Source organism: Heteronotia binoei, chromosome 17, assembly GCF_032191835.1.
Source record: "Heteronotia binoei isolate CCM8104 ecotype False Entrance Well chromosome 17, APGP_CSIRO_Hbin_v1, whole genome shotgun sequence".
NCBI lineage: Eukaryota > Metazoa > Chordata > Lepidosauria > Squamata > Gekkonidae > Heteronotia > Heteronotia binoei.
In genome coordinates, this window is record NC_083239.1 from 29,765,552 (window position 1) to 29,775,287 (window position 9,736).

The following is a 9,736-nucleotide window of genomic DNA, read 5'->3' on the forward strand; positions in this document are numbered from 1 at the left end:
CATGAATATGAGTGTAAGATGTCTGCACCCTTTTAGCCTTTCAGACACAACGTGGGCGGCTCAGGTTAATATGCCAAATGCGTGATCCACCCACATTTCTGTCTTCAGGCTTTGTGGGATCTGGGGGCTCAAGCACGTGAGCCCCACGCTCTCTCTATCCAAACTTGGGTTTCTAAACTTTGGGAATATTTTATTTTAGATAAATTAGTTAGTTTTCAATCCCATTATGGGTCTAAGTCTTCTCCTTCTATGTTGCGTAAATGGGAACCTTTTTTGAAAAGGAATTTTGGTTCCTGCCTTCACACTTCATCGTTACTACAAGATGAATAACTTTCATTAATAACCTCGCATTGTTTTCATAAATGAAGCCTTGAATGTATGTATCTATATGTGTGTGCGTGTATTGTATTTGAGTTTATTGTAACTGGTCCTCATTAATTTATCTATTTAGTTATTTAGTTTAGATTTGCAAAGTACCTTAGGTAGTGGAGGGCAGTATTATTATTAGTAGTAATATTTTTGGTAGTATTGTGTTTATTGCAATGTTCTTTTTAGGCCTATATTCAACCTTGTAACATGACAGCCTAATCTCAGGATTGAAATCTTCTCATTGTTTTGCTTACCATTACTTATCGTCATTCACTTTTATATTGTACTTGCTTATGAAAGTTTCAATAAAATCTCTTTTAAAATGTAAAAAAAAAAATCCAATACGTGTGAAAGCAGCCATGGACAGCAGAAGCAGAAGGGTGATCAGCTGGACAGCATTGGGGAGACACCACCCTACAGCTCACTACCCTCTCTTCATATTGCATGAGAGATCCTGGGGACCCATCTTTATGTCTTGCCCAGAGCCCCAGAATCACTAAGGCTGCCCCTGTTAGCCTTTGCACCACCAATCACACTTGACCCCACCCACCATCATGTGCTATTCCCCCCCCCCCCCCCCGCTGTTGGGGTTCCCCAGATCAAACTGGAAGACATGACTCTGGGATTTTATCTCTCTATACTTCTTACACTGTGCATCCAATTCCTGCCCTAAGCTGTTTTTCCTTGCCAAATCTGTAGGTGTGGGTCCCAACTGCTCCTCCTATCAACTACTAATGCAGTTCTAAGCAGAGTTATACCTTTCTAATCCCATCGATTTAGAAGGGTGTAACTCTGTTTAGGATTTCACTGTACATCTTCCAGCTCAGGTTTGTTGCTTGTTGTTTTTTTAAAGAAATGATTAAGTATCTTTAATATACTGGTTAATCCCATAATGAATTTGGATGGATTTAAATAGTTGCAACACAATCAGAAATTTATTATCTGGAGAGGCAGTTATGGGAGAAAAGCTTAAGCATTATTTCCCTGGAATCCTGTAGAAACTTGCCAGATGAGTCTCACAATCCTCTTGTACACCACCACCCTTGCTGTCTTCCCACCCACCCAAGTGAAGACATTCACCCCACACACCTCAAGGGGAACTGATCTCTGCCATCTGGAGAGCAGTTGTAATTCTGAGTGATTTCCAGCCCTCACCTGGAGATTGTGCAAACCACAAGAGAATCATGGCAGAGAGTGACAAGAGAAAACCCTAAGGTTCTGTGACAACCAGCCTCAGTAAAAGAAACAATGGAAAATAAAGTGGAAAATTATATTGCTATTCTAAACACTCTCACAAGAAATTACTGTATAAACACACCCTGATGTACAGAATGCCCATATAAGATGCAAAGGAAGGACATAAATTAAACCATTTAAAGATACAGTCTTAAGGTTTTTTTTTTCCAATAGTCCTTCAGCTTCAAAGGAATCCTCAGTTCTGTAGCTCCTGAGGAAACCATATAGTAGTTCAATTTCCAAAACAGTCCAATATGTCCTGTTCACAGCAGTCTTCAACACAGCGACGAGTAGTGCTTTAAATTCCCTCATTTCACTAGAAGCTTTGACCAGCTTTCAACTAGTATTCCAACATTTTTGCACAGCAAGATTCCAACATTTTTGCACACAATTAAGTTACAGTCTCCAACTGGTTTCTTTTACTGAAGCTGCTTGTCATGGAACCTTAGGGTTTTCTCTTGTCACTCACCTGGAGATTGGCAACAGTGGTTCCCAGGAGGAAATGGCTGATTTGGGGGTGGAGTCTATAGCACTGTACCTGTCTGAGGTCCCACCCCTCCTCAAACCCACCCAGGAATTTGCCAACCTGCAGTTGGCAACTGTGCAGTCACACTGGCTATCATGGGGGAGGCCTGCTGCTGAACAGGAGCAAGCAGCCAGATTTAGTTAAGTCATGCCAGTAAAGTGGCATCAAGTCACCAAGAGGGTGCTGCCAGAGCTAAAGTAGCCAACCTCCAGGGATCACAACCAAACTCCAGACAACAGATCTCTGTCCCCATCCTGGAGAAAAAAACTGCTTTGGAGGGCGGACTCTATGGCATTATATTCAGTCAAGGCCTCTCCCCTCCCCAAACTCTGGCTTCCTTAGACTCCACAACAAAATCTCCAGCAATTTCCCACCAACCTGGAGCTGGCAGCTGTAGTCAGGAGTGGGCCCAAGAAGTTCTGCCTCAAAGGGCAAAATAGGCATTGAAAAGGCCTCCTCCCCCCTGAAGGACAGCAAAGCCACTTTGAGGGCTTAATGCCGTTGGTGGGAGGGGGGGCTGTGCACTGTTGTTGGCTGGCAAAGCCACATAGGCATTGGTGGCCTGGAGACAGTTCAGGAGGGTACAGGACAGCAGGAGCCATTTGTGTGGGCTTCTGAGGGAGAGTAGCCACCAAAGTGTCTGAGATGTGCGCCTGTCAGAGGCAACAGTGTATGTGAAGGTTTTGCCAGTTGTTTTCAACATTCTTGGCCTGATGTGGGTGGGGGATAGGGGAGTGAGCCAATAGGTGTGCAGAGGTGCGGAGTGACGGGTGATAGGCCAATGGTTGTTAGAACTCAGGCTTCAATGGGAGAGCTCTATTTTGCTAATACTACTACGGTTTTATTATTAAGGACAGAGCTGAAAAGCAATACAATATTACAATATTTTCCTTTGATTATTCAGTTAACCAATGGTTACCAACTTTTAACAGTTATATAATTAAATTGTCACCGTATTATGATTCTCAACTGTCATGTGAGATTTTATATATAAGAACATAAGAGAAGCCATGTTGGATCAGGCCAATAGCCCATCCAGTCCAACACTCTGTGTCACATAGTGGCAAACCCTCCCCCCCCCCAAAAAAAACTAGGTGCCATCAGGAGGTCCATCAGTGGGGCCAGGACACTAGAAGCCCTCCCACCGTTGCCCCCCAAGCACCAAGAATACAGAGCATCACTGCCCCATTATTTCCCCATTACTACAAACTATTTCAAATGACCACATGGTTACTTTAAATCTACATAAAATGTTGAGGGGATCTGCTTATGTATCCTTTATAGTTTTTTAAATATATATATATATATATATATATATATATATATATTGGGGAGTAGTGAAAATATAGGGAAATATTTTATTTTTTATTTATTTTTGTAGATTTATAGCCCGCCCTTTCCCGCAGTGGGCTGTGTTATCAGTAATGTTATAATGTTACAATGATTTATTTAGTTACTAATCCATTCTTTTTAAATATTCTTTTGTTTAAAAGTGTCTTATGTTTATTCCTTCCCCCTTAGCACTCCTTTTTTTTCTGTACTCCATTTAAAAAACTGAAATAAAACATTTTATATATAAAAACAACAAAGTTCCAGGCATTTCCCAAGATGGAGTTGCTGACCTTATGCTGGAGTCTCTTTTCTAAGTTCACTTGGTGTCTTTGTGGAGATTTATCTTTTGTACTTTATGTTTCCTATGTACCCATGTTTGTGTGCATGTGTATGGATGCATAGGTATGCCAGCATCCCTATACAGTCGCTTCTGTCTAAACTGGAGGCATTCTGGCTCAGGGCCAGACCATATGTTTTGCAAGCAGGAGGTTCCAGGTCCAATGCCTGGCATCTCCAGCGAAAAGGGTCAGGTAAAAGGTAATGGAAGACAGAAGGGCTGGGCGTGACTTGGTCCATGGGGTAACAAAGAGTCGGACAACAAACAAGGTAATATAAAAGACCTCTGCCTGAGGCCCTGCAGAGCTGCTACATATCCAAGTAACAATACTAACCCTGATAGACCAAGAGTCAGACTAAGTAGAAAGCAGCTCCATGTGTTCATGCTTTCAGTGCAGACAAACTGTGCATAGCGTTGCAGTGTTTGAATCTATGAGAAAGGTTATTGAGATTCTGATTCAAGGACCAGAATAACACAAGAGTCCTGCAGCACCTTGAAGACTTAACATTTAATCCAGCAAATGCTTTCATGAGTCAGAGCTCAACTTCACTAGATGCATAACAATCAATTTCAACTGATGAAGGGAGCACAAACTCACCAAAGGTTGTCTTTGTCACAGTGCCATCTAGGGTTGCCAGGTCTGTGTTGGAAAATACCTGGAGACTTTGTGGGTGGATCCGGGAGAGGGTAGGGTTTGAGGAGGGGAAGGGCCTCAGCATGGTACAATGCCAGAGTCCACCCTTCAAAGCAGCCATTTTCTCCAGGGGATCTGATCTCTGCCGGCTGGATATCAGTTGTAAAAGTGGGAGATCTTGAGTCCAGGCTATCTTAAACTTACATCCCTCTGAGGCCATCTACTTCTATTTGGATTTAGAAGAGTGTCAACTCAGGCTGATACTGTCAAATCTTTAAGATGTCACTGGACTTCTGTTTTAGTATCCGAACCAGAATCTTACCCTTCTGACCCCATTTACTTCTTTTAGGAGGATGCAACTCTATTTAGGATGGCACTGTTTCTTGCCACTGCACTCTTTTTTATTTTGTTGCTACAGGCTTAGCATGGCTACTCATCTAAAGCAACCCAAGGATTGTCAATTTTTTTGGTCACCCTTAAGTTCTCTCTGCTCTATATTTTGAGGGCAACACTAAGCAGCTCTGCTCAGAATGCGTGCTAGACTCTAATATGCCACTAGACTTATTTTCTTATGTCTCTGATATGGATGCTCATCTGGAATTATCATCATGGTGTGTGTAGGATTTGATGGGGTTTACTCTGAGAAAAGCATTTTTTAGGATGGTACTTTTTTTTTCTGGTGTGTTTGAGGAAGATACCCAATCACAGAACACAACCCACACAGGACCAATGGGAGTAACACAAAAATAGCTTAGAACAATGGCAGCAACACACAAATAGTGTAGAACAAAGTCTGAGTCCAGTGGCATCTTTAAAACCAACAAAGTTTAAGTCTGGTGCACACCAAAGCTCGTTCCCTGAATAAAACTTCGTTGGTCATAAAGGTGTCACTGGACTCAAACTCTGTTCTGTTGCTTCAGACTAACACTGCTACCCACCTGAATCTATACAAATAGCGTGCAAGTTTTCAAGTTCTCAGAAACTCTTCTTCAAGCTGGATGCAATTAAAATCAACTTTTGAATGACACTAGGAGATGCAGTAAAACCTTGTTGCTGTCTATTTCTGTGTTTTGCTCAAATGCTAGAAGCCAAGTTTAAACTGGGCTCCCAAATGCTCCCCCCCCCCCAAATGAACAAAAGGTCACAAAATTATTATATTTCACGGGATGGCGGGGAAATACAAACAAAACCCAGCGGCCCTTCCTTACGCCCCTTTGCCTATCGAGAACTTGAGAGATTTATAATTCTCCAGAATTCTTCTTCAGGCTGGATGCTACCAAAATAAACTTTTGAATGACGCTAGGAGATGCAGTAAAACCTTGTTGCGGTCTACTTCTGAGTTGTGCTCAAATGCTAGATGCAAAGTTGAAACTGGGCTCCCAGCTTTTTTTTCTTTCTTCAAACGAACTTAAAAGGTCACAAAACTATTATACTCCACGGGGTGGGGGGAAATACCAATAAAACCCTTCCGCCTATCGAGAATTATAAATCTCTCTCTCTCTTCTTTTCCCTTCAGGAGAAACCACTCGGCCCTCCTTGGCGTTAACTTGGGAGGCAATTTGAAGATGTGACACGAGGGAGAAAAGACCGTTGGAAAAGGCTCTCTCCGTCCGCGGTGGCTTCTGAGGGGGCGAAACGCGGAGCGGGGCGGCGGGTGATTCCCCGCCGGGGGAGGCAGGCAGGGAGGCTGGGAGGAGGGAGGCTTGGCGGCGGGGAGAGGCGGCGGCGGCGGCGGCGCTCCCGCCAAGCCAGCGTCTGGGCCCTTTTTCTTCCCGCTCTTCCTGACAGGCCGGGCTTCCCGGCGCGTCCTCAGGCGGCAGGGGGCGGCGCTGGGCCGGGCCAGGCTAGGCTAGGCTGGGCCAAGCAAGCCAGCCAGCAGGCAGGCTCCTTTTCTCTCGCTCCCTCTTCTCCCCCATCTCCGCTCCTCCTCACTGCGCTTTGGAACATGGCGGCGGCAATAACGGTGGCAAAGGAGTGAACGAGGGAGGCCCCAGGTGAGGCGGGCGGGCGGGGAAGGCGGAGGCGGCGGCGACGCTCCCGCTCGGGCCCGGAGCCGGGTAGGCCGACGCCGGCAGGAGGGGCGAGAGAGCTGGGCGACGGCCTGGGTCCGCCGGGCTGCCTACCGCCAAGCCAGCCGGCGCAGGCCCGGCCCTTCGGGGGCAACCGTGGCGGAGTGACAGCAAGCACCGGCCGCGCTTCCTCCTGCTGGCCCGGCGCGTGGGGCTCAAACTGGGGGGCGGGGATGGCGGTGGGGCCTCAGAGTGTCATTGTGTAGTGGGTGCTTCTTGGCCACTGAGGCGGCCTTGCCCATCTTCCCCTCACCCCGGCATACCTTTTGCTGATGCATTAGAGTGTGGTTGTTATTTATTCTCCTGTAGTATAACGGGACGCCTCTGCTCTTTGCCTTCTTCCTCGTTTCCCTCCTTTTCTTCCCCTTTCTTGCACAGAGGCCTCCTCTGGAGCATCCTCCTGCGTGACACCTTTTACGATTTCCGCTGCTGGATCCTACACTGCAGTCGTGTGCAGGGTGGATCCGAGCAACTATGGGCACACAGGCAATAGAATAAAACCAGAAGCCCTGGGGCGACTTAAAGACCGAGGAGATGCGTTGCCCTGAAAGCTTTAGCCAGTCCGAGCTCAGCTTCATCTTGACTTCTGCACTGGAGTACAAGTTTATTTTATTTTACCGCTTCACATGAACAGAGCAATGTCCCCTCTAAACTGCAGAGTCTTGTGAGCAAAAATTCTGGCATTAAAGTTGTGAGCTACTGCATAAATTATTGTGCTCTGGGGCTGTTGCTCCTGAGCTAAGACAAAAATGTGTGAGCTGGAGGCTAAAAATCTGTAAGCTAGCTCACGCTGACTTAGCTTAGAGGGAACACCGATCTGGAGCTTTGCTGAAGAACTCCAGAAGAGTGGTTTTGTGAGTTTATTATGACAAAATTACATAAAAATGTGTGTGGGGGGGGTAGCCTTACTAGACAGTATGGTGTAGTGGTTTGTGTGTGTGTGTATATATATATATGTGTGTGTGTGTGTATATATATATATGTGTGTGTGTGTGTGTGTATATATATATATATATATATATATATATATATATATATATATATATATATATATATATGTGTGTGTGTGTGTGTATATATATATATATATACACATAAAAATGTGTGTGGGGGGTAGCCTTACTAGATAGTATGGTGTAGTGGTTTGTATGTGTATATATATATATATATATATATATATATATATATATATATATATATATATATATATATATACACACACACATACACACACATACATACACACTGTGGCTAATAGCCACTGATGGACCTCTGCTCCATATTTTTATCTAAGCCCCTCTTGAAGGTGGCCATGCTTGTGGCCACCACCACCTCCTGTGGCAGTGAATTCCACATGTTAATAATCACCCTTTGGGTGAAGAAGTACTTCCTTTTATCCGTTTTAACCTGTCTGCTCAGCAATTTCATCAAATGCCCACGAGTTCTTGTATTGTGAGAAAGGGAGAAAAGTACCTCTTCTATACATTGTTGGTACACCTTGGGCCAGCCCCATTCTCAGCCTAACCTTCCTCACGAGTTTATTATGAGGCTAAAACAGAGGAGAAGAGAATAATGTAAGCTGCTTTGGGTCCCTGTTAGGGAGAAAAGTGGAATATAAATGAAGTAAGTAAAGAATAAGTTGAACAAGTTTACTTACATTTCATGAAGTGAGCTCTGATTTTCAAAGTTTATGCTAGTCTTTAAAATGATACCAAACTCATGTTTTGTTTCTGACTGACATGGGTGCACATCTGGAATTTTCTTTTGGGGGCGGGATTATGCTGCTAATCCAGCATCCTTTTTCCAATGTGGGTGCTTCCTGGAATCCCACCAGCAGGGCATAGAGACCCCCAGCATGTCTCTCTGCTGTTTACTCCCTTGTAGCCACCATCAGAGTGTAAAGACTTTTGGTGGTTCCCTTGCTGTTTGCCCTCAGTAGCTAGTGTTCAGAGTGTGCTGCCTTTGAGCATGGAAGTTCTGTTGTGGCCCATAGCTATAAGTATACAAAAATATTTTAAAATACTAAACATGAAAAACACATTATAACGCTTGTTCAGTGTTGTGAGATTCCTGTATATTGTGTTGGGGAAGAGAAAAGTCACATGAAGTTACTTTGGAAATGAATCCTATAAAAATACTGTAAGTTTAAAAATGGTCTTGTTCCAGAAAGTTTGAGAACCTCTAGTTTAACTCAGGTAAGACTGTGGCCACTCCCACATCTGATGGCAATGAGTTCTGTCAATTATCTGTGTTTTGCAATGTATAATGTTTGAGTCCAGTGGCTCCTTGAAGACCAACCAAGTTTTATTCTAGGTATAAGCTTTCGTGTGCATGCACACTTCTTCAGATGAGTGTGTGTGGACATAAAAGTTTATACCTAGAATAAAACTTTGCTGGTCTTAAAGATGCCACTGAACTCAAAACTTCGTTCTCTTGATTCAGACCAACACAGCTACCCACCTGAATCGATATTTATTATGTGTTACATTTATATCCTACCTATTGCCATGGAGCTCAAGGAAGCATACATAGAAAAACAGTCTAAAACAGGCACATAACTTTTTAGTTTAGCAAATTTCCTGTATCATCTGCTTCAGGTAACTCCTGAATCTGTTGCCTGTCAATTTCATTTGGTGACCTGGAGTTTCTAGAGTAATAAGAGAAAAGAAATTGCCTCTATCCTGCTTATCTATATCATGCATAGTTTTGTGAACCTCTGATTTGTGTCTCCACTCTCCCCATCCTTTTCATTGTCCCCTCCCCCTCAAAAAAACTACAAAGTTCAAATGCTTTAGTCTTTCCTAGGAAAGATGCTCTGGTTACACTTCCTGAGATTTATCACCTCTGCCTCTCCTTCCTTCTTCACCTGGCCTCAGACATTGAAGACTGAAAAACCTCTCCCTAAGAATTTTGACTTTACAAAAGAATAAGACCAGCAGCTATCAAAGATATACATATCAGACTAGTTCATCCTCTTCATCCCATTTTACAGTTTAGCTCTATAACGTATTTTATGTTAGGATTAATCAGGATAATCTGTTACATTATAATACATTCTGTTGTCTTACATTTTTTAAATGACAGAGACTGTAGGAAAGCGATACAATGGCATGTGGATGTAAATTGGCTTGCATCTTTTCTCTTTAAAAAATTGTGTCTTTATTATTGGTAGAAAGGCATTTACTGCAATGTTTCTTTCTTGATGGCAGTTCTGATGACCCCACCAGTTACTC